At 30.9% G+C, this 26,744-nt stretch overlaps 1 protein-coding gene across 2 annotated transcripts in view; it reads right to left on the reverse strand.

Annotated features, from left to right (window-relative positions):
* Positions 1 to 22,115, reverse strand: part of LOC124534713 (lachesin-like) — an 88,192-nt gene extending 66,077 nt beyond the window's left edge. The window contains exon 1 of one of the 2 annotated variants that reach the window (XM_047110699.1): positions 21,925 to 22,115. The gene's annotated coding sequence lies outside the window, so the exon portion shown is untranslated. The remainder of the gene's footprint in view (positions 1 to 21,924) is intronic. The other variant, XM_047110698.1, reaches the window with a different exon arrangement.
* Positions 22,116 to 26,744: the final 4,629 nt, after the last annotated feature.

Consider the following 26,744-nt stretch of genomic DNA (forward strand, 5'->3'; position numbering starts at 1 on the left):
GGACAAAGCCTCTATTGTGCTAACCTCGAAAGAGACAACAGCACTATATTTCAATAGTGCGATAGAGACGGCGCGAGACGTGGTGTGAATAATATTACCAGTATTTCCTGGTTACCAGTATTACGTACTTTTGAATTGAGTTAATAAATTTGACTTAACTAGTAACGTTTTGGAATACATTTCGTGTTTTTAATACCTTTTTGTCATTTCGGAATATGTTATAAAATTGGAATAGAATTGTGCATTATCTGCTTTTTATTTCGTTTTCCATTTATCATTTATTGTTGTAACATGTTTTCTCTTACATAGATAAGAGATAACTTATTTGCATAAACATTTCGCCCCTAAAATATTATTTAAAGCAATCGTAAAAATGTCGCGCTCGTGAAGAGAAATGATAAGAATAACACACACAATGTATGTGTGTGTAATGTGAATATATATATATATATATATATATATACTCAGAATATTTTTATCACAATGTTTTCAGCTATTAAATCCAAAACTTTATAAGACTGAGAAATTCAATTTATGTACTTAACAGCGAATTCTCGGACAAAAGTTACGTGTAGAACTAACAAGAAGTTTAATAAGATTAATAGTTACATTGTACACAGTGAGGTGTTGAAGTTGATAATTAAATAAATAAGTGACTTTTAAGTAATCAAAATTTTGCTTAACTGCACATTTCAAATACCGAGATGACCCAGCGGATAGAAATACGTGAATGTTAAGGGAATATTGCTGATTCAAACCTGGGAAAGCACCACTGAATTACTTTTTGTTAATGATACTAAATTTAGTGCTTCACAGTGATGAATAAATAGGAAGAAAATTGGAAATTGGTTTATATAGATAAAATTCCTCCTGGATAGCTTGTTGTAATAAGATCCAAACTCTCAAGAGAAGAATAAGTATAAAGAAGACTTTCGCCTGATTATTCTGTTCTAACTCAATCTCCTCACTTGAAATGCTTAAAGCAATAAAAATACCATTATACTTTCATCAATTTTTAAATAGTATAATTATAAAGAAAAACAAAATACTTTTTAATATAAAACCACTCGCCTTTGTTTACAATCGTCTCTTAAAAATATTTGTCAGGGTTTCTATACTTTCATAGTAAGACAAGAATATCTTTCATCAATTAAAATCATTCATGTTTGTATAAACATATGCATTTTTTCTATCATAAAGGATTTGGAAGTTTAATTAATAATACAAAGAAAAAAATCGACAATAAATCTGGAAGGCAGGTAAGAAAATGGGTATCTTGGTCACTTTTGTGCTTTTATGCAAATAGTAATTAACAATTACTCATTGTTATCTAAGATGTTATGTCTCAAGCGCCTTAATTACCGTAGCCACTGTAAGAGAGCCCACTTTCACTTCAAATTGTAACATAGTAGTACAGAGTACATATATTTGGCAACAGATTAATTGATTAGTGGGTGGTAGCCACCCACGCACGCCTGCACAAGCCCTTACCACCGGTGAATTGCTTTAAAAGCAAATATTTCACTAAAATGAAATTGATTGAAAATTACTTTGTTTCAAGTGAAGATGTCATCTCATGTCTTTATTGGAAATACTATTTAGAAAGATTTCATTTCTTCATTTCTCATTTTTCATTTTACACTTCAGTTTTCATCAAATCTAGAGTATGACTATGTATGAGTGTGAGTATGACAACTAGAAGTATAACTTCTTTAATCTGACGTCTGTGAGCTTGTTACACAGGCAGTGTAACAAGCTCACAGACGTCTATTGTATATTTCTTTGATATTTGGCGTCTTATCGGTATACATTCATTATTATTAATCAAACCAAAGTCAAATTACATATTTGCCAGATTAAATCCGGAGAGTTTTTCTATTAAATATTTGAAAAAGTATTAATATTTCTCACACACACAAACATGCATTTCTGTATAAACTAAAATAAATTGAGCAACGGCCTCTTTAGCAGATTGAATACGAATATTTCCATCTACTAACACTTAAATGCAGCGACTGGAATCTTTATGGCTTGCTTTGGCCGCACAAAAACCAAACATAAACCATTGCATTTGCTTTGATGTTACGACTAATGATGCGAAAATAGACACGGAAGTCGATTGTGTGGAGAATAATCGTGAATAAAAAAATAAATATTTGATAAAACTGAAAGCGGTGGGTAACGCTTACACTAATCCGATTTTTAAAATATATTATACGAAAGTATTAAATCATAAATCAAAATAAACTTTTTTCAAGTAGGCTTTTAAAAGCACTTTTGAATCGTCATTTTACAATTAAGTGAAGCTTCCACCGGTTCGGAAAGTAGATTCTACCGAGAAGAACCGGCAAGAAACTCAGTAGTACTCTTTTTCAACATTTAAAAAATACAAAGTCATGTTAGTTAATACAATTATTTAAATTAATATACCCTGCTTGGAAGTGAACAGGTATTAACTCCACGTTTTTTTATCATCTATAAAATCTTGTATCGAATAATATGCCCTTTTGTGTTTTTCAAGGATATCCTAAATAAAAATAGAAAAGCATAAATGATTTTGCTTATTTATTTGATAGTTTGTTACTCTTGAGTAATCAACAGTATATGACGTAAATATGTTTTCAGGATTGAAACGGGACATATTAAGGTACTAACACCACTCTTACACATGGGTGAAAACTAGAAAAAATATATTATACTTACGTATATAAGTTTAGAGTAGGTATTACGTAATAAAAACCCAGACAAAGCTGTAATATAGTTTCGACTTAAGCCCAAACATTTATAAGCATTACCTTACCTACTACAATTTGTTCACGTAATTAAGTAACTTTTCACATACACGTTGTAGTACGTACAAAGTAGTAACGTATGAGCTTGTACACGATTTGAAATTTAAGACATTTATTTAAAAAGAAAACAATTGACTTAATATGAGAAATACAGGTTAATCATTTAACTGAAAAGATGAATTACGGAGTCGGTACATAGTTAATAATTAAAATAATTGTATAGCACGACGACACTACTGTTACCGTATGGCACACGGCTCCAATTCCGCGGCTGTCTTGAAGACACTTTACACTTTTCTAAGGACAAGAATGCAACACGAGGTCTTGGAAGTTGCTGACGTGATATATATAGATTTATTGATATAAGGCAGACCAAAACTTTTTTTTTGTTACATTATATCATCATGTCTCACACTCGCGATGTCACCAGATGGTGACTGATGTCACCAGTTCGATAACTGTGACTCTAATTTCGCCGGACTCGAACAAATTAAGTAACGCTCTTATTCATATTGCCATAAATTGGAATTCTCTACCAGCTTATATGTTTCACCCCACTCATAACTGATTCCTCCAAACAAGGCCTGAATAGGCATCTCGTGGGCCGTCATAGCTAGGGCGACTAGTGCAGTAAAGTTTCTCTGAATGTACTGGCCGTCTATACGTCTGGACTCCACTACCACTAAAAAAATATTTAGGATTATAAATACTTAGAACTAATAATCTTTAGTTGATTACCAATATAATAAGTAACATAATGTAACATAATAAGTTGAATTTAGTGTTTAAATAAACAGTTATAATGCAAAATTACACTCCTCCAGTAAAATCATTGTTACCAATGTTTACTAAATATTAAACACAAGTAATGTACAATGAGAAATCGTTCTTACATTTCGGGTATATGAAATAAAGATGAATATATACATTTAAACATAGCCCCAAAACAATTTCCGTATCAATCTCAAGAGAGGCATGTCAATAATGAATAGCGGATTCGTAAAATTTTGTACGAATTACCAAATTTCCCTGAGGATGTATATCAGTGAAAAGCCGTAATAATATCCCATAACATTAATTAGCTGAATGTAAATCTTGTAGCGTTTTATCTTTTAAATACTTTTATTTGATAAGTACCTATCAACATTACTAGAGTTCCGGATTGATGGGTATGTCAAATCACGTAACTACAAAAGGGTCTTGTAATTCCCTAAGGTTGGTGTCACATTGGCAATATAATTGTTAATATATGAACTTTAAGGCAACGGTCTTAACTTAACATCATTTGGCTCATTGATCAAATTAAACTTATTACACTTAACAAATATATGATGATTTTAAATATTTTGACTGCAAACTGCACTCCAGTCTACTAATTTCTCATGTTTTACATTATAGATAAAAAAAAAATGATACAAAAATTGTGATATTGTTACCGAGTAATAAGATAATCGTATTTATTATAATGAAACATTGTGCAATATATGCACTGCTTTGTCAGGCCATCAGTTAGCACAAATCAATAGTTTCTGGAAAAAAATGAGTTGTTACTTATTTAAAATAGGATACCAAACTACTTTCTAATTGTATGTTACTTAATTTATTGTAACCATATGGCATATACATACAACAACAACAACAACAACAGCCTGTAAATTCCCACTGCTGGGCTAAAGGCCTCCTCTCCCTTTGAGGAGAAGGTTTGGAACATGGCATATACATATTTCTTTTAATTGACGTCACCCAATGCAGCATATTATTCTTAACAACTGTGTATAATAAATAATATATCATGGGATAGGGATCAAACGGAAAGTATTCAACCCTTCCTGTAACCGATAAACGATTAGATAGCAGAGTAAAAAAGTTAAGGTAAATTTAATTATTTATTTTTTAATTCGAGACCAATTTTCCTTATTATATATGTGGTATATTAGCAATAATAAGCGACTATTGATGAGATACACAAGTTACGTTAATAATTCCGTATAAAGTCGTAGCTAACGTAGAGTTAAGTGTGAGTATTTTTAAATACAGGCTCCTTTTTAACGGCATCCTTAGAACAATAACAATATTTGGAATTTGAATATATAGTTAGCAATTGTTTCCTAGATAGATGGCTATCAAGTATACAATTTTTAGAAGTAGCTAATTTTTATTTTTTATTTTCAACAGTACACTGTACTACTGTTAATTAAAAACATACTGTCATTGCCACCGCTTTGGGATATAAATGATGAATGATCGAAGTTTTGCTATTATTAACAACTGATTATAAGCAATCATCAGATACTTATGATCTGTTAGTATCTGATGATTGGTTAGAATTAGTTGATTGGCTATATAGAGCGAATTCTAGTAATTAATTAAATAATTAATTTAATAAATTAAAGTAACGATAAATTAAAGAATTATTTTTTAACCTGTAACTCAAATATAACATAGAATTGTTGATTAAAAGACCCAATCAACAGAGCCATGTCGTTGTTAATGAAATGTTCAGTCTGTTTGTAAATTTATAATTACAGGAAAGCAAATTTTGAAGTCAATTCCGGGGAAAATGAGATCACTAATTAGTACGGCTGGCCATTTTGCTGTTGTGACAATACTCCAATTGATAATCAAAATAAAGGCCGGCCGAACCAAATTTACTCTTCAGTTTTAATAGTTGACGCTGTTTAAAGCATCTCTCGTAATTCGATTCATTACCGCCTATTCTCTCTAGCACTGATTAATATCAAAGTGAATTTGTAGTTGAATAATAAATAAGCTAGATTGACCGTGATGATAGAACTTTTGGATTGTTATCAAGGATAAAGAAAACGTTACAACGGGCTTCGACAGAATATAACTTTTGATTTGTAAACGGAGGTTAAAGGTTAAACTCTGGTTTGTAAAGACAAATAAATATTGATTGGTCATGTCATTATATTCCAGTTAAAAGACATTTTGTTGACGTACATTTTTATAGAGCAGTTTCTTAAGCTGTAATCGCCTTTAACTAGTTAACATTTACTCATTCAATGGTTCGTAAAGACATTTGCTTATTAGGCAAAAATTTACGGTATTATGTCACGGATTTTAATTTTTCTAAAGGCTTCCCAAGGGCTGTGAACACGGGCCTTTGAAAATCCCAAAATATGATTGATTCTCTAGACTTTAAAGGAGAGTTTGCTTCAGCACGATACGCTTCCCACGTTGGCGGGAACATTAAAAGGAAAATTAACGGAACATCTTTATAGAAAAAAACGTTAATATTTATATATTTTTACATTGATCTTAAGAGAAAAATATGGGTGTCTTTTGTTACAGATCAAAAGAAAAATATGTATATTTTATAACGTTGTAATTAATTATGTTTAAGGCAATGTAACATTAGTTATTAAAGTAAGTTGAAATTGATAAAAAAAAACAAAATCGTATAAAGACATTGTTTGCTCATACAAAACTTGTTACAGAAAGTTTCTGAAGTTATTTTCGACTTTTACCTCGCTCGAATCTGATAAAAAATTGTTCTCAAAGAAACTTAATCTCAGAAAAGAATACCCTTTAATTCTCTTCGGGTTCTTTAATATAATAAAAGTAAAGGATGGACGATTCATATAAACTAGATATTTTTCTAAATGAAATTGTATTAGAAAACTAAAGACTACAAAGGAATATTATAGAATACAACCTACGTAAACGGTAGCTTGCAATAAGCATATATTAGACATACGGCATCCAAATAATAATGACACGCAATAAAAAAATGGATAAACATGTGGCAGAATTTTGTTGAAATAAGACACATGCAGGTTTCTGCTTGGATTGTTTCACCTGCATGATTGCACTAGACGAATTATAAACACAAATTATTAAGTGCATAAAAAATCAGTGGCGCTTGCTTGGGTTTGACCCTGCAATCATCGGTTAAGATGTACGAGTTGTAACCACTGAGTCATCTCGGCTTAAAAAATTACATGTACGATTTCAAAAATATGTTTTTTGAAAATTGTCTTCCTGTAATTAAAATTGATCGTTGATATTAATGTACTTACGAGGAAGTCGACCTTTTCAAGTTTTTACCGTCCCCATATTTCGCTGCATAATAGACGCCATTTTTGCAAATAGTCACCAAAAATATTGATTCTCATTATTATTTATATACCATTCTTCTTCTTCAAAGAAATACGAACAGCGTTCCGCGAACAAGCATAATTATGTATATGAAATGACTGAATTGAACAGAAATTGCACAAGTTTTACCGGATTCGCGTATTTTACGATTTGTCATTTAACGTTTTCTCGAGATTCAATTATAATGAGTCTTTATTTTTAATGATATATTTGAAAACTATGACGATAATTTTACTGTGTTTATAAAATATAAATGTATATATGTATGTAGTCAAAATAACTGTTAAAACCGAATACACATGCGTCATATATCAAAGCCAACCTAAACTAGGCAACTATACTTGTCAGATTAACTTCCAAGTCGACAGTAAGTTTAATACAAATTTCCCGTGATAAATAAATTTACTGACAAATTGTGTGTGTGCGTAGCAATAAAGTTACAATTTTATTAATAATTTTCATAAAAGAAAAACCTTTTTTGTATTCTTAAATATAGCAACAAAATGAAACTGATGATACTTATGATATAATTTTTCGACCTTCCTAACGAAAATTATGTTCACAAAGAAACCATTTCTGGAACAAAAACCTCTCCACTTATTATAATCATTTTAATTTCCCTACACTGCCTAGTGCCACTGCTGTTTAGCTTGTCACTTTTCATTTGTTTTTCACTTTTAACATTCTATCGTTATTAAGAATTAATTCGAATCTTGACTTACGATCACTATTATTGTTCATAATACTGAATACATAATAAAGAAACTGGCTATTGAAATTTACTCTTAATATATCATATTAAAAAAAAACACAAGTCAAGATTTCACTTAGGTTTTATATCAAATGTCAAAATTATTTCGTACAGTGTCTCCCATAACGATGAGTACAGGTACTTTAGTTAACTAAAACTTCTGCATTATTGCTCAGATTCGAACACGGTATATAATACCCAATGTACATACCCTCTACGCTATCACGTTTATAAATAAATGTACATTATCACGGTGGTCTAATTGAAAAACTTCTGACAAGGGTAAACTCGCCACTCGTGTAGTATTCCGACGTAAATTATTGTATGTTATTACATTCAGTGGCAGAACTGACGTATTTATTACCGGTTACATACCTTGATCTAACAATCTCGTCCAATATTATATAAGAAGGATTTTGCTTGAACGCAACTAAGGTAATTTCAAGGAGCTCTTATAATAAGCTGTTTTTAATTGAATAGTACATTGTTCTCATGGAACACTTACTCTTTAAGTTTAAATTATTTCTATTTTACGTTATTAATTTCTTTCTTAGGATTGAAGATGGTTTCATAGCAATTCTCATCAAATTCGGTTAAGTATTAACTGTGATAGCCTAACAGACAGAAAGCCTTCCTTAAAGACAACGCACCCGCCAGCGATTTTATACCATGGGCGGTGGTGGTAGTTCGTCACTTTTTATAACATGAGTTTGCTCGTTTACTAATTCGCATTTATTAAATTAGGTAATATAGATTAGAATGAAATGGTTTCAACTAAAACCTTTGAATTTGGGAACACCTATAAATGAACTATTCAAGAGTCACGTAGACGGTATTATTGCGAAAGATCTCTAGGATTTCTTCGTACTAAACTTGAGTTAATATAAATTTATTCGCTTGATTCTGTAAGTATTTCATTAACGCGTATATGAAGCCTTTATAATATTAAAAATTAATCGCAATAAGGGATTTAATCGTCAAGAACGTAGCCGATACCTACTTCAGAAATTTCATAAAATTGAATTGTCTAGGATAACATGGTGTACCTAAATATATGAAAGCTATAATCGCACAAAATAACACGAAGATAAATACAATATAAATCATGAAGTAACCCAAAGCTCAACAACAACAACAACAACAACAGCCTGTAAATTCCCACTGCTGGGCTAAAGACCTCCTCTCCCTTTGAGGCGAAGAAACATATTCCACCACGCTGTCCAATGCGGGTTGGTGGAATACACATGTGGCAGAATTTCTATGAAATTTGTCACATGCAGGTTTCCTCACGATGTTTTCCTTCACCACTGATCCCGAGATGAATTATAAAGACGAATTAAGCAGATAAATCAGCGGTGCTTGCCTGAGTTTGAACCCGCAATCATCGGTAAAGATGCACGCTTTCTAACCACTGGGTCACCTTGACCCAAAGCTCATAGCAATCATACGTTTTTAAAGATTTCTTTTTATCGACACACTGATTAGTATTGTTATTATTATACATCACCATCAGAATTTTAGTAAAGATAAAGACAAATGTCATGATAACCGCTCTCAGTTAAATCGAATAATAAAGAATTTTATTTGTTCTCATTTTCTTTTTTTATTTCTAATTTGATGGTTTATCTTATTGCTTTTATTAATTATTATTTATTGTATAATAGTTACAACAAATGTATTATACTTCTTATTTCTAATGATTGCTTATGTTTAATTTATATTGATTTTATGTTACTGCATGGTGAGACAACCTGAAAGTAGAACTTTGGCCAAGATAATTTTAAATTGTAATTTTTTATATGATATTGTATTTACAGTTGGTTGTCCTAATAAAAATAAAATCAAATATTGCACGTAGAAAATAAAACATAAAAAACAATAAATTCTTCCAACAAATCCACCATTCATCCATCTGATATCTGACAGTATTTTTACTATAACTTTCTTCCCAATTGTCTCGCAGACGTCTTGACATACATCTTAATCTGTCTCGAGAGAGTTATTAGATTTAAATTGAGCTCACTACTTCTTTGTCATTGATTTTGTAAAAAGAACAAAATATATCTACCAATAACCCCTTTTTTAAGGCCGAATATCCAATAAATGAAGCCGATCAAATTGTATCCATTGCAATCTGAAATACTAGCTAACTCTGCAGGATATGCTGTATTTTACCTGCACTCGCACACTATTTCCTCACAACAACAATTTTAGGGAATTTCCGAGGCGTGGAAATAAAGTAATGCCAATTTCCTAACACCGCGATACTATTGAGCATTTGTCAATATTGAAGTTCAATATCCCTTGTTTAGCTCTGTCTAAGTTTTGCAGCCTTAATGTTGTCTTAAATTTTCGCGATTACACATTGAAATAAAACTAGTTATAACGGATTTGAATCGCGTTTATTAATTATTTTTGGCATCCCGACGTTTCGAGCACTTTACAGCGTTCGTGGTCACGGGTATACTTTTGCAGCCTTATAAGACAAAAAAGCAACCAATTATAATTTAGTAGCGACTTATCCCGGCTTCTTACGGGTGCAATGTTGATACTTAATATACTACAGAATGTCTTTCAACAATTACAGCTTTTAAGTCATTACACAATGCAATGCTATGATCCTGCGTTTTTAAACTGTAGTATCTTCGAAGATATTAATTTAAATTTCATACTGTGAAGGATATATTAAATAATTTTAAATGGACAATGTATTTAAGGTACTTAATTGGATAAGGATTAATGGTGTATTGCTTAAAATTACTTCGAAAATAAGCCCTTATTTCTCGTAAAAGGTAATGGAAAAAATAGTTATTGTAGGTTATCCCTAATAGATAGACCATTGTAGTCTTTTTTGAAGATCTTTTTTAAGGTGTACAATACTTTAGTGCATTATTTTGATCTATATCGTAGGTTTCAGACAGATTTAGCAATGCGAGCCCAAAAATTGTTTATTTACGACATCACATTAGAAACTAATAAAATGATAATAATTAATAATAAATAAACTAATAAATAATAAACTAATAAACGCTTGGCCCTTGGAGTAGTGGTGCAAAAAGCTTCATCAAAAGTATAACACCTCGCCTCATTGCCTCCACTGGTGACAGGAGGGCTGGTTCGTTTTTTGCCCAGAGGATCGGAATTGCGATTCAAAGGGGAAATGCTGCTAGCATTCTTGCCACCATTCCACGCGGTCAGGATTTATACAGTAACTAGTTTTAGTTCATATTTGTATATATATATTTAAGCATTTAATGTTGTTAATTCTTATGTTAATAAAGTTATTTTATGCTTAAAAAAAAACCAAATGATCAGTGTTCTTTTACTATATTAATCACGTATTACATACAAAAACCTTCCTCTGGAATCACTCGATCTATTAAAATTCGCAGCAAAATGATGATGATAATGATTGTATGTCCCCTAGTAATTAATGCAATATCCCACTGTCCATTACTTAGCTATTCTTAGATAACGATGGGGAGACTGTAGCTAAACTTAACATAAGGTTCTTTTTATAAATGTAACGTATTTTACTTAGTAATAAAAAAGTAAAAAGATTGTATCAATTTGTAAATTGTACCGGACATTCCTATTATTTGGGGAAATGAAACAACCACGTTAAGACATCAAAGGACCTTTTGTTTCAACCATCAAGTCAAAAGCAAGTTTGAAAGCTTTATAATGGATTTATTTTACTAAACAATTGAAGATACCATATAAATTTCTATAAATAACAAAATTTGACGAATGATAAATTAACCAAAATACTATTTAATAATTTATTTTAATGTTCTTTGATAATTTTTTATGTTTGGTTGGTTTAATTTAAATGAAGCTCAAATTAGCAATATCTTTGCCATATTTTAATAGTATTAAAAACTCGTTAGTTTATTAGCTCAGATGGGCTAGATCAGAATTATTAAGCACAATTAAATGGGAGTGGGCTTCTTTCGGCTTTAAAATCCGGAATAAGAAAAAAAAAACATTTAGAACTACGTTACCCATTACACAAACTTAGAAATAATTTAGTGGACTGTATAATTTGCTGATTAAACTCAATCTCATATCAAATTCATGTAAGTGGATCAATCTGAATAGAACTAACTCATGACGAGTTTAACAACTGCATATGTACTATCATTGCACTTAAATAAAACCTATTTAAAAAAATATTTTGTAGAAACATGCAAAAACTTGCGGCAAGCTGCATGTTTCTACAAAATATATTTCTTTAAGTTAAGCTTTATAATCAATTATTTTCCTATGTAACATTAAACGAATAGAATTACTTAAACTAATTTATACTGTGAATGTTTGTTATATTTGAAGATCAGCGTCAGCTGTTGAGCCCAGCTCTGGACTAGATAATTAATCTATGTGTGGCTTGTCCGGGAAATTGAAGATTAAGGAACGGCTTCATCGGGTACACAACATATTATGCTGCAAACGTCTAGACAAAGTAATTTACTTTACATATATATTTATTTTGTGATTTCCTCAACGCTATACCCAAATACGTATAGAAATTTATAAGAAGATGTATAATAAATTAATTAAAGATTTCAAGTAGCTTATTTAAATATAATTATAGTACAGAATGTAGCTGAGATGGCCCAGTGGTTAAAACGCGTGCATCTTAACCGATGATTGCGGGTTCAAACCCAGGCAAACACCACTATATATATATATATATATATATATATATATATATATATATATATATATATATATATATATATATATATATATGTGCTTAATTTTTGTTTATATTTCATCTCGTGCCCGGCTTTGAATGAAAACATCGTGAGGAAAACCTGCATGTGTCTAATTTCATCAAAATTCTGCCACCAACCGGTATTGGAACAGCATGGTGGAATATGTTCCTAACCCTCTCCGCAATGGAAAAGGAGGCCTTGTCCTTATAGTGGAAAATTTACAGGCTGTTGTTATAGTACAAAATTATAATTTTATAGTTATTAATTTCAAGCTATTTAGCTTTTTATTATTAGATTCTCAAATACTCAATCCCTTTTAGAAAAACTGAACCTAAAAAGAAAATTGTTTAACTCCATTTACGCACATAATCCAAGGGAACACCTGAATCTTAGATTGACATTCGTATTACTAAAAGAGACAAATTGTCTCTTAGGCTTGCGGGAACTTCATTAATAGCCCTGACATTTCAATTTGCGACATACTCCTATCGTCATTGGATTTTTATCAGATTTACGTAATAATATAAATTGTTTGTTATTTTAATGAAATATTTCCTAGAGCAATCCAACCTATAGTAAATCAGTTATTATATGGTTGACACTAGGCTTTTTTATTTTGAAGAATGTAATGGAATAACAACCTACCACTTGAATCAATTAAAATCTATGGAATATATCTATTTAGTGGTAGAGTTTCTACCTTTGTGCAAGCACTGCTGAATATGGGTAGGTATCAACTAATCACATATTTTACCTCTAAACGATACTTACCATTGTTGTGTTCGGGTTTGGAGATCGAATAAGCCAGTGTCATTAAATCTACTAAACAACTGTGTAGTATCCACGGCGGTACATTGACGATATAAGAAATGATTTCTTCCAGTAACAATCTCAGCGGTGATGACCACATACTATTCAGTGGAATATAAGTAAGTGTACTTATTCTTAATATATAAAATCAATTTGACGTACTAAACCAACCCAAATTTAGATAGATATTGTATGTAGGAGTAAAATTCAACAGACTGTTCACACGGCTATTATTAAAGGTATAAATCATAAATTACACTAAGAGAATATTCTGTTTCCGTACTAAATTATGATTCAAATTCCATACAAATTACATTTAGACGTAACCACGGGCTATAATACTTAAACAACGTAAACATATTAGTATATATTAAACCACATAATAACAATCTACATAGGCATTGTGCTATTGAATATAGTTAGTACTATTTACGATATACTCGCGGAGCTTGTATTAAACGTAGTAAATTGTATACGTTCGCGAAACATGGCTTGGATTAGTTATTTTCAACAATTAAAATTAAACTCCTTTCAAAATATTTTTGGTACTGCTTACGATTGTGCAGAGAATATTATACACAAGTGAATATAGCCTTATTTGTTCTGCCTGATCTTATTCACTTTTTTTAGTTATCCATTCAATAGATCATCTGTTCGAAGCATGTATTTTATTAATAACGAGAATATCACTCAGAAATTTAAATGCAATAGTTGTAATGTATGTATGACACACAATGCTCGGCAAAGTTTTCGTCGTGCCACGACCGAGTGTTCCACTTGGGACCCCAGCGCTTTTCCCTGGTGGACATTTTTTGGAGCCAAGCATTATAAATGCAATGCTTGGGAAGAGAGGTGGTCGAAGAAGATAGTCTACTTCTGAGAAAACGTCACCTCGCAAATTGCCGCGGAGCGTGTTCGTGACCTGTAGGGCTCCGCTTAATCGCATTGCCGAAGTTATAGACTAATTCAGTTTGGAACTTAGTAGAAAGTACAAAATAGCCTAAGGGATCACAATCGAATCAACACCGTCCATAACGCCTGGCAGTTGATAAGCCGTTGAGTGTATATTAGCCTTAAAATAAACATAACAGAAAACAACAACGTAAAACGGACGTCGGATTTCGTATTAATGTTAATAAAAATAACCAATTCCAAATAAACATTTCCTTAGTACTGTTATTCCAATCAATAGCTATTACGTTAATTTACGTTGAATGTAAAACAAAACCTATGTTTCGAACAATATAGTATATATTTCTAATATTTCATGTTCATTCCCCTAAATTCTGAGTATTGCAGAAGTGGAAATTCACTACATATATTTCTAATAATGATAAAATGATTGAGCCGGATGTATGTTACAAGCCGATCACTATACTTGTCGATATATCTCAATTGTTTTTCAATTAAAGTAAACTGGAGATGTTTTTCAACTACTTTAATCATACCATATGACCGCAGCATAAGATTCCGGTTTTAAAATAAACTATTATTTATTTCATAGTCTGTTAAATAATCAAACTCATCTTACTAATAATGTTTGTGCAAAAGTTTGTGCTTCTATGAACAAAATAATATTGAAAAGTTCTCAAATTAAATCGAATCAAAATGTACTACATATATCTTATTTATATTAAGATTGTTGTTCTACCTTATAAGCTAACTATTTATAGATGTATTTAACATTATTGAATTCTATTATGGCAATGTTATTACGCGTTTGTATTTGTTAGACTGTTAGGATTTTAAGTCAAAGACGGCTATGCTAAGCCAGATCGAATTAAAAGTTAGGAGCCTCGAATTTCAGCTACTCAAACACACCAGTGTATTTTATTTACGACAATTTACAATTATTTATATTTATTTAACGTACAGCATTGAAATATATTAAAAATATTATTTCAAAGCTTTGTAATATTTATCATGGAACAATTTAAAGCATTTATAATTATAAAATGTTGTAGTTCCAATAGTGGAGCTACGAATCTGTTACCAATATCCGAAAACCGAATCTTACCTAGAAGCAGCATCTTAGCATGTTTATTGCCAAAAAAATGCCAAACAGCTTAGTAACATTATTCAAAATAATTTCTTATCTCATCTGAAAACTCCTCGAGAAAATCGTTACATATCAAATATCTTGCGAAGTTCGCAATCCTGACACTGGAAACCAACGCGGCTTTAATAAATCACGCAACATGAAGCGTGAGTTCTTTTTCGTTCTTTGTATGAAAACATGTAGGTTAATGTAGACTAATTTTTCTAAGGCTTTTGATAAGATTGATCATGACGAAAATCTCGGTGTGTATCGTAGCAAAGATGGATCGAGTCATTTATGAAAACGCCATCAAGCTGTTTGCGTAAAGGTGTGCGTTCTATCTTTCTGCCCATTCCTTCCAGAGTCTCTGCGTTTTTTGTGTATTAACGATACAGAAAATACTGTAATTAACAGCCCTCTGGGCGTTAAGGAAACAAAATACGAATTTCTCGATAACTTGACCGAATATTGTTCTATAATAAGTATCTTTGAAAATAAATAAACGTAAAAACTACATCCTACGCATTAAAATTCTATTAAATTACCAATCACAGTTTCAATTCAGTTTAAAGTTTGTAAACCATTTCATTTCCCAATCTCTTTTTATTATAAAAAAAAGTACTAAGCATCGAGGCAAACAATTTGACACTATATTTTTATCTAAAATAATTAGTGTTAAAATTAAATGTTCGTCCTTTTGCATTTCATCAGTAAAACCGCAGTTCTTTTTACCCCAACAGTTCGAAAAATATTTTAGTTTCTTTATGGATATATGAAACAAATTTCCAACTGTTAAATTTAACTTTCTATGCAACATTATGAGAAAGATATTTATCTCCTGAAACGTTTCTGAAAAGTCTTAAAATTAAATGACATCAAATAAAAATATACTTTATTCAAGTAGGCTCTTACGAGCACTTTGGAATCGACATTACAAGATTAAATTAAATTGAAGCGTTTTCAGCTCCAGCGTTTCGGAATGTAGATTCTTACGAGAAGGATTAGCAAGAAACTCTTTTTTGACAATCAGTAACAGAATATTAAATACAATTAAATTATCACTTATCATGCTTTTTTATATTATATATAGTTTAATTAGGTGCAAAATATAACAACAACAACAACAAGAACAACAGCCTATAAATTCCCACTGTTGGGCTAAAGGCCTCCTCTCCCTTTGAAGAAAAGGTTTGGAACATATTCCACCACGCTGTTCCAATTCGGGTTGGTGGAATACACATGTGGCAGAATTTCTATGAAATTTGTCACATGCAGGTTTCCTCACGATGTTTTCCTTCACCGCTGAGCACGAGATGAATTATAAAGACAAATTAAGCACATAAATCAGCGGTGCTTGCCTGGGTTTGAACCCGCAATCATCGGTTAAGATGCACGCGTTCTAACCACTGGGCCATCTCGACAATATAACGATGAAGTAAAATCAGTGATGCGTACATCACAGAGTGAATTAATGAAAGTAACGTGATTATGCTCACTAAACCGCCAATTAAATGTCACGTCGTTTGAAGTAGACCAGTTCTCACCTTTCCTTATTTAACAATGTATATATAATTACAGGTTTTTAATGTGTATATTTATAAGTGATGTTTATAGTTGTAAAAAGAATTAAATTACATTTATCTTAATAATAATTGTTATTTAATTATTTATAATTGGATTATTATTAATTTATTGTAATGAATTATTTTAATGTATTTAAAAACATTGAAGTAGTAAAGTCCCAAGCACCTTTTTATCAACTATATCTCATTTATCGAATGATATGCCTTGTTAATTAATAAAGCTAAATTAATATTTTAAACAAATAGGTTTCTGTTTGATTATCTTTTGCGGTTGTTGTTTCTTGAAATAAAATCATTATGAAATTATTTATGCTGGTCAATTGTATTGTTTTTTTTTTTTTTTTTAATATAAATGGATTTTCTCAGTGGCCGGTATTAGCCAAATAAAGCATATTTCATTTATTGTTTTTAGCTACCTATATACCTTCTTATATATAATAAATTACTATATACTACGGCTTGTAATATCGCTATATTATCTAAAATCGAGGGGAAATAAATGGGCCATACTTGAGGCAAGAACACCCTCTTTTACGAATTCTGAGGTGGCACTTGTATTTCCAAACCTCGAGAAGTTCCTTTGAAGTGATAAGTTACAAATAACGTAATATAATTTACATATTATATTAATCGTTGCTTTGCAAACGCATTGAAATCGGTTTGTTGGAAATTTAAAGTCCGGAGTAGCTACTTATAGCTGTGTAGCATTACATACATATTCTATAGACAGCGTTTGTAATATTATATAATACATCTCCATCTCCCTACACGATTCTTGAAAACATTATTTTGAAATTGGAACATATGTTTAAAGTAATCGCAAATACTTGGTAATACCAAGAATAAAACGATATACAAGCCCGTTTAGGTAGGTACCACCCACTCACAGACATTCTACCGCTATACAGCAATACTGAGTATTATTGTTTCAAGGCAGAGTAAGCCAGTTTAATTATAGAGACATAATATTTTTGTTTCCAAGGTTGGTCGCGCATTGGTGATGTAAGGAATAGTAGATTTTTCATAGAACACTATTGTGTATGGGCGCTGATGACCGCTTACTATGAGGTGGCTTATTTGCTCGTCGAACTTATATGCTAAAAATACATGTGAATATTTCATACAAATTATTAAATTTACCTCCGATTATAACGGTCTATAATCCCTTGTACTGTAAATGGTATAACTTAAACAATTGTTATTTTATAAATCTGGAATAAAAACGCTATCGACTATACTCAGTAAACACTAGAACAGTCATGTAAAATGATTTATAAATTAGTCATAATATATTAATTGCTATTGTTTCAATTAATTGTAAAACGTAGTGTAAATAAAAAAGAAGAAAATGTATTCACAGATGTAAATACATTTTCAAGCATTGAAGTTACAAAAAATAAATAAACGATGACGATATCCGTAGTCGAGAAGTGCTTACACCGGTTTTCATCGGTACGTCACTCCGCGGTCCCGGGTTTGATTCTCGTCCGAGTCGATGTAGAGATAGTTCATTAACTTTCTATGTTGTCTCCAATATTTGTGAAAATACATTGATACAAATACAAATCAAATCTACTAATGTGAAAATATCTTAATACATCTTGAGGCATCTTAGTATATTTTTTTATATGGAATAGTAATATCACATAGTAATCAGTGGCACTTATTACACATACTTATAAATTTTAAACCCCAAACACATGTCAAGGCTATTAAATATCACCCGAAAAAGTACAAAAAAAAACGATGAAGTAGTTGATACATTGTGTACGAAAGGATGTTGGAGGCTGACAGATTGCACCGTTCACTGTATAGATTGGTTCATTTGTCGAGCTGCTCAACTTTAACCTTTTTTGCACCTACGTAGTTTTTAACGGACAACCGGTGATGAATTGATGTTTATAAAATAAGTTGTTTTTGATTGATTCACTTAAATGCTTTATATGTTTTTTTTAGACAGTACTGGCTTAAAATAATAGGTTCATTACTCATGCATGGTAAAGCTAAAAGGTTTTTTCACGTTGGCTTTTAACGTCGGTCTTGGTTACGAAAATAATATATGTTTTTTTTTTCTTTATTTTTTTTGCGATAAAGCGAACGTTTTAGTTGTCGCGATTAAAAATAAAAAATAAAACAGCAGAGAAAACATAAGTGGACATTCATTTATTTGCATAGTTCGTTTTAGTACACAAATAATATTTAAAAAAAAAAATCATATTTCTATTTTCAACAGCAGACTAATAAAGCCGTATTGTTTTTGTAACAGTAGCTTGGCTTAGTGGCTAGCTTGTATGGCTGCGTATCATACAAAGTTTCGTCGATTACAAGTTTAAGTTATTTATTTAGTAGAAAAGACTTAGTGCGTGAAATTACAAGAGTACCAATACGTGACTTACATATGAAATTATTGGTATTAACTAATTACTGTCCATCAGTATATGAGATTAATTGAATGTGTAATATACACTTATTCGGACATATGCACAGTTAGTATAACATATTTGTGCGTCGAAGTACATATTTAAACTTTTGTGTAAAATATACGTGAGTAGTATTTAATAGTTTCAACGTGATCGAAATTTAGCCGAGATATAGAATTAATTGTTACATCTATAACTACACATCCAGTTATGTAAGCTGAAATGAGGGGACTTACCCTTGCGGCTACGAATATAAGGAAATATGTATTCAAAGCCATAGAAGTTAGGTAAGTATGTATGTACTTGTACACGGAGTAAATAAAAACATTTATATTGACAAGTAATACAATTTATACTGAATGTTATTACAAATGTTAAGTTAACTATCTCTCTGTCTTTCTCTCTCTCTCTCTCTCTCTCTCTCTCTCTCTCTCTTCACGGTCAAACCACAAATTCTAATTTGTTATGAAATCCAAGGAAACATAGGGTACTATTTAATACCTAAGCTCTGACAGCAAACTCCTAGAAAGCAAGCGAAGTATGGGAAGAACTCTTGTTGTTTATAAATATACCAAACATTATAATTAACGCAAAAGATTAAAGTAACATTGGCTTAAGAATAAATGCGTGTGGCAGATAAATGGATGGGCTGACAAGGGACAGTAATGGGGAAGCAATTTGTTTTGCGAGGTAGGCAATGGAAAAAAGTCGATCACCACATCGAGTGTTTGTGTTGAGAATATAGCGTGATATATCAGATACTCATTATGGTCTGATAGAGACAGTTTATCTTTTCACTTGTCCTTTTTCAGAATTTGATTTACAAAAATAATTATGATTTTGAATTGTAAAAGGAATGTAACTATATTGTTGGCACTTATGCAGAAATACTCACGACATTTAAATATATCTGAGCTCAGAGGAAAATAAATAATAAATTTAAAAAATCACTCAACTTTTCAATCGTCATTTTATAGCGTTGAAAAATTAATGTAAAGCTCACACCGGTTCGGAGTGTAGATTCAAATGTCACTAGTTACTATCTTCCACCATTTTAATTACAAAGTATATCCGTATCTCGTATTGGATGTAAAACCGCTAAACTGAAGGGATCTAACAAGGTTATCTCAGTTTTTTTTTATTTTAAAGGTAACTAGAAAAAAATTAACTACAAATAATATAAACATTCTTCGTCAGTACAAACACGTATTTTTGAAATGACTAATACATTTCATAATAAATATATCTATCGTTAAAATTATAGAATGTATTTATTAATTTTGCAAATGTTCTATATAAGAAAACTGAAGGAAATCTACAGCTTTACTTTGTAATAATATGCCAGTGATATTCAAAGTTCCACGAAATCGTAGTAATCTACGCTAACACTAAAACTTCTCATAACACCATCAGCGCGCGACCAATCTTGAGATCTAAGATAATATAAATCAGTCAGTCAGTCTGGGATGAAACTGCCTCACTCAACCTCTGATTCGAAATAAAGCAATATAAATTAGTAAATAAAAATACTTTTAAGGGTTAGTAATAATTGGTGAGAAGGTGGAACGGGAACAAAATTTCGTCATGCACCTTTCCCAGCTTTAATTAAAATATCATTCAACTAAGAATTTAATTCACTTTGTAACGAAATATGTTCTCGTATATTTTGCGAATAAACAAATCTGCTCTTTAGAAATTGAGTATTTATTTTCGAATAAATAAATCAGTTCTGTAAAAATTAAATAAAAAAATGTAATAATATAATACCTAATAATATTCTAAAATATACTATTTAAGTTTCTTGCAGGCGATTAAACATATATAACTCTAGCATTAATATAATTCATTATTATCCACTGTTTTTTTACGATGTAATGGGTTGAGACTAGAATTAAAATCAATGATAAATTTTAACTAAATTGACATATATTCACAGTCAATATATCGGTATTCATAAAGTTGTAATATTTAATAATTTTAGCCACACATATGAGTCCAGAACTATCTTCGTGTGCTTATTTAAATCAAGTCAGACTGAAAGTATTTTATTTTAATAAAATTTTGGAATAAATTAATAAAATAAAATTAAAAAATAAATTAAAGTTTCCATAATCGAATCATATAAAAATATTATATTTCATATTGAAATTTTATTCGTAATAATTTATTTATAATCAATAAATTAACTTCGTCTGGTGTAATTTATTTTAAAAATGTGCTATAATGTGCATTCAAGTTTTTTATTAAAAAAAAAATACATTATTTTTTTTCTGAAATAATATTGTTCATAACCAGGTTTAAAATATGAGCTTGTAAAAAATTTAAAAGTTAATTAATTTATCAGTTGTAAGTGAAGAAAAACACGAATGTAAATTCGTGTTTTTTATAAGACTCTGTTGAAGTAATAATAATAAGTACTTCAACAGAGTCTTTTAAAAAACACGAATTTTTATTTCAATAAATAAAAGTAAAACAAAATTTGTTTTACTTTTATTTATTGAAATAAAAGTAAAACAAATTGATAATTCCTGCAAACATTTCGAACAAACTATTAGCATATAGAATTAAATTAAGAAATATTTAGGTCCGAAAATGCCTTAAACGACGCTTTCAAACAGTTTCATTGACAATATCATACTTTTTACGTCGTAAAAAACTATAAATATTGCGCTAAAAAAACTTTAATAACTTACTTCGAACAGCCGTTTAAATCCCACAGCATTTTCCAAATTTTCACAAACGATCACAAATCAACAAAACACTCGCGACTATTACGATATATCCGTCAACACTTAAAATCCGAACGTCAGTTTTATATATCGTCACGTAACAATTTACGAAGAGGCGAGAACGGACAAACACGTCCCAGCCTCCACACGAACTGGAGACATCTAAAAAATCTGAGTCCTGGAAGCTTATTGCTATGCCGCTTCATGTCAGAGCTTCATTGCTACCGAACCGAGCGATTTACAACCCTATTACAAGGATATAGAGTCGATAGCCGAAAAGTGAGTTTAGATGTTTTGATTCTGTGCGTTACAGATAGGGGAAGAAGCACAGATGCTGCGCGCATGCGATTTAGACTACTCACACAAGCACAGTTAAGTATGTTCGTATGTGTGTGACAGAATGGAAGACAGCGCTATATTGTTTGGCCCGTACTGGACGCTATTGTTGGGAATAAGTGTTCGTTCCATATCCTAGAGGCAAATAGTTACGTTCCTTGTAGAAAACTGTTAGAATTGGATTCCGACCCTCCAAAGAACAAGTATTGTCGCTTAAGATATTATTTTCTTGCAATATTAACTTTGTTTGAAATGAATCGTAAGAATAACCGGCTCTTCTTGAATTAATATCATACAAATGTATTTGAGTATTACAATATTATTTAATTTAACCACCAAACAAGGTAGTCTTTGTAAATGATGAGCATTGAACATTAATAAAACATATTGTACTTAAGATAGTGCTCCAAATGTACAACGTGAATATAATCAATGTAATTTTAAAAGGGAAGCTTGTCAAGTAAATTAAAGTTCCCATTCGCTATAAAAAAATCATGATTACTAAAAATTATGTTTGAGGCAGCGTCGATTTTGCGAAAGGACTACTATGCTCAATTGTAAGTCCAACAGATCTCGTGATAAGTTATGTTTCGTTAATGTAAATATAGATTGTTCTTATTATCATCATACATACCAAGCTACAATATTATTGGGTCGAGAAGACTCAGCTTGCTGAGCTGTCTACTCATTAGCGTCAGCGGTCAATAAATAAGACGATAAACTGAATACGGCTCGCCTGGTGTATTTAATTACACAGGGTTAGTGGACTTTGAATGCACTATTAGAACAGGAAATAAAAAAAAATATTCAATAATTGTTACGCACAAAACTCCACAAAATTTTAATATAAAACAAATTAGGTATATAAAATTTATTATTGACAAAAAAGGCCTGTTAACTGTCAACTGGTGGGCTAAGTCCTCCTATTCCTTTGAGGAGAAGGTTTGGAACATATTCCACCATGCTCTTCCAAGGCGGCTGGTGGAATACACATGTGGTAGAATTTCTATGAAATTTGTTGATACATGCTGGTTTCTTCACGATGTTTTAAAATATTAATAAATAAAATATAAGTAATCTCTAATGGACAAAAAAAGACCCGCCCGTTCTTCTCAGGATATTTTCTTTTCCGAACCGTTGGTAGTGTTTGCTTTGACAATCAAAAAGTAAGTGTAATGTTTCTATATTGAATAAAGGAATTTCATTTGATTTGATTTGAAATGTTGGAAATGTAATCTTGCTGTGACACAGTCGCCGTTCCTGTTCAGATCTGAGATTATATTTTCGAACCGTTGGTAGTTTTGATGATTATAATTAATTAGTCGTATACAATAACTTTTGCTTGTAATTTAATGGTTAAAATTGAAAATTTTTATCCCTAATTTATTAAAATTTACGTCGTTTAGTGAATTCATTAGTAACAAGATATTTTTTTCTATTAGAATAAATTTGACGCACGGAAGAAGCTATACAAAACTTTAACGACCGCTGTATATACATAACCGTAAATTGATTACTGAGTTGTCTTAATGTAGTCAGTTCTATTAACATCAATTATATAGAAAAAATCAAAATCAAAATAAACTTTATTCAAGTGGACTTTTACAAGCACTTTTGAATCGTCATTTAACAAATAAGTGAAGCTACCACTAGTTCGGAAAGTAGAATCTACCGAGAAGAACCGGCAAGAAAGTCACTGGTTACTCTTTTTCAATATTTAAAAAAATACAGTCATGTTAGTTAATACAATTATTTAAATTAATATATCCTGCCTGGAAGTCACCAGGTATTCATTCCACGCTTTTTTATCATCTACAAAATCTTGTATCGAATAATACGCCTTTTTTACCAATGTATTTTTTATAAACGATTTGAATTTACGAGACGGCAAAGTTAAAAATGTCTGCGGAATTTTATTATAGAAATGGATACCATGCCCCAAGAAAGATTTATTGACTGAAACTTGGCGTTATAAGCTTATCCTTACTTCTAGTGCATATATAATGATTATCACTGATTTTATCAAAGTGATCAATGTTACTGTGAATATACATGATATTGTTGTAAATTTATTACGACGGACAGTGAGTTATCCTACTCTGTTAAAAACGTCCCGAAGAGAGTCTTTAGCTCCAAGATTATAAATAAACCGGATTGCTCTCTTTTGTAAAATAAAGACAGATTCAATATCTGCAGCAGTACCCCAAAGTAATATGCCATATGGCATAATACTGTGAAAATAACCAAATAAACTAAACGAGCGGTATCAATGTCAGTAGTTGTCTAACTTTTCTAACCGCGTATGCTGCGGAGCTGAGTCCACTGAAGTCTGGAATCCAATTCTTTTCCCAAGAACACCATAGTATCGGCTACATCAAGCCGGCCGCCGCTTAAAGATATATTATAATTTTGCTTTCAAACATTGGGTAGGGTAAAAACTACACATTTTGTTTTTTGTGCATTCAAAACCAAATTATTTAGTTTAAACCAATCGTGTATCTGTGATAAAACACCGTTAACATCGTCATAGTCAGTTTTTTTCTTGTCAACCTTAAAAATCAGTGAAGTATCGTCAGCAAACAATACTATATCATAAATATCTTTAACAAAGAAAGGAAGGTTATTTATATATACTAGAAATAGAAAGGGACCCAAAATTGAATTTTGCGGAACACCCATTTTTAACGTAGATCCAGAAGATTTTATTCCATTAATGAAAACTTGCTGGATTCTTTGACTTAAGTATGAAGCAATGAGATGAAGAACCCTACCTTTAACTCCGTAATATTTGAGCTTATAAAGAAGCGTCTCGTGTTCTACACAATCAAATGCTTTAGATAAATCACAGAATACTCCAATAGCATTCTGTGATTTCTCCCAAGCAAGATATAATTACAACAAATAAAACTGATTTGTTCTTATCTTTTTTTGTCCAAAATTCAATACATTAAGAACTTCGTTACAGAACACAAAATAGATCCAAAAAAACACACAATGTCAAAATATATAATAACTTCATATTAATCAAATTATAGTTAATAGTATCAAGACATGACAAAATATTTATTCGATACATGTTTCGATACTATTCGTGTAAAATAAAAATAAAAACAAACGACGGAGTTTTTACTATCATTAACGTCATTTATGTTTTATTATTCATGAGTTTACAATTAGACACACATTACTAAACACATGTCATCTAAAATTACCGAATAGGAATAAAACGTCACAAGAGTCACATTTCATGCGATATCTCGCCGCCACGTCATCTGTCATTTTCAGAAGCTGAATCTGTTGGGTTAACGAACGTTAAGGTTAATCGTTCATCGAAAACAAAATCTACAGCCACTTGTAGAAGGGAACTTATATTTAACTAGCCGGCCGGGATTCTTGCGTAGTCGAATTAGAGTTTTATAGTTGACATTCCATGAATTTTTAAATAAAATTATGTAAACGGTCATACAATCTTAACGAAAGGCCCTAGTTCATTCTAATGCCTCTGTACAAATATCTGAAAGTAATGATTCCAATTTTAAAAGTTCGAATGACAACTTTATTCCAACTAGGTTTTAATAACAAGATATATTTTTTTTATTATTTTAGAATGTTTAATATTGTGTATCAAATAAATTGCATTAATGATATCATAATAATTTTTAAAAAGAAATTTTGAAATTTATTCGTTAGAGATATCGCAGTTAATAAAATTAATATAATAATAAAATAGATTTTAAAAATTAATAGTAATTTATTTTAAACACAAAAGAGTTTCGAAATCCAAATGCTTGAAATATTTGGAACTGCAATATATCTCAACAAACGTAAACAGCGCCGCTATTTATATCCAGTAGAGGATTAGCCTTAAACTGGCAAGGTGTCAGCCGTTTTACGATCTGCCATGTCTTATGATAAACAAATTATTATATTTAGACATTACAACTTAAACATTAACGTCCAAAGAGATTTTGAATATTATATATTTTACATATTATTGTTGTTTGTTGATACTTGTATGGCCGATCAAATGACGAAATAAACATCAAAATATACTTTATTCAAGCTATAAGAATTTTTTAATAGCCATTTAACAACTATACTAAGTGGACTACCACCAGTTCGGATCGTAGATTCTACCAAGAAGAACCGACATGAAATTATTTAGTTACACTTTTTCAACAATTAAAAAAAAGGCAAAGTAATGTTAGTTAAATATAATTATATTTGTATGTAATATAACCTGCCTGAAAGTCAGCAAGTGTTAATTCTACACTTTTTATAGTCTGAATAATCTTGTGTTGAATAATATGCCTTCTTTACCGATTAATTTTTTACAAACGATTTGAATTTATGAAACGGCAAAGTTAAAATATCTGAAGGCATTTTTGGCTTAGAGAGATGGCTAGGAGTAATTTGCTAAGAACCGAATATCAGCAAATTGACGCTTT

This window comes from Vanessa cardui, chromosome 13 (genome assembly GCF_905220365.1).
Source record: "Vanessa cardui chromosome 13, ilVanCard2.1, whole genome shotgun sequence".
Classification (NCBI taxonomy): domain Eukaryota; kingdom Metazoa; phylum Arthropoda; class Insecta; order Lepidoptera; family Nymphalidae; genus Vanessa; species Vanessa cardui.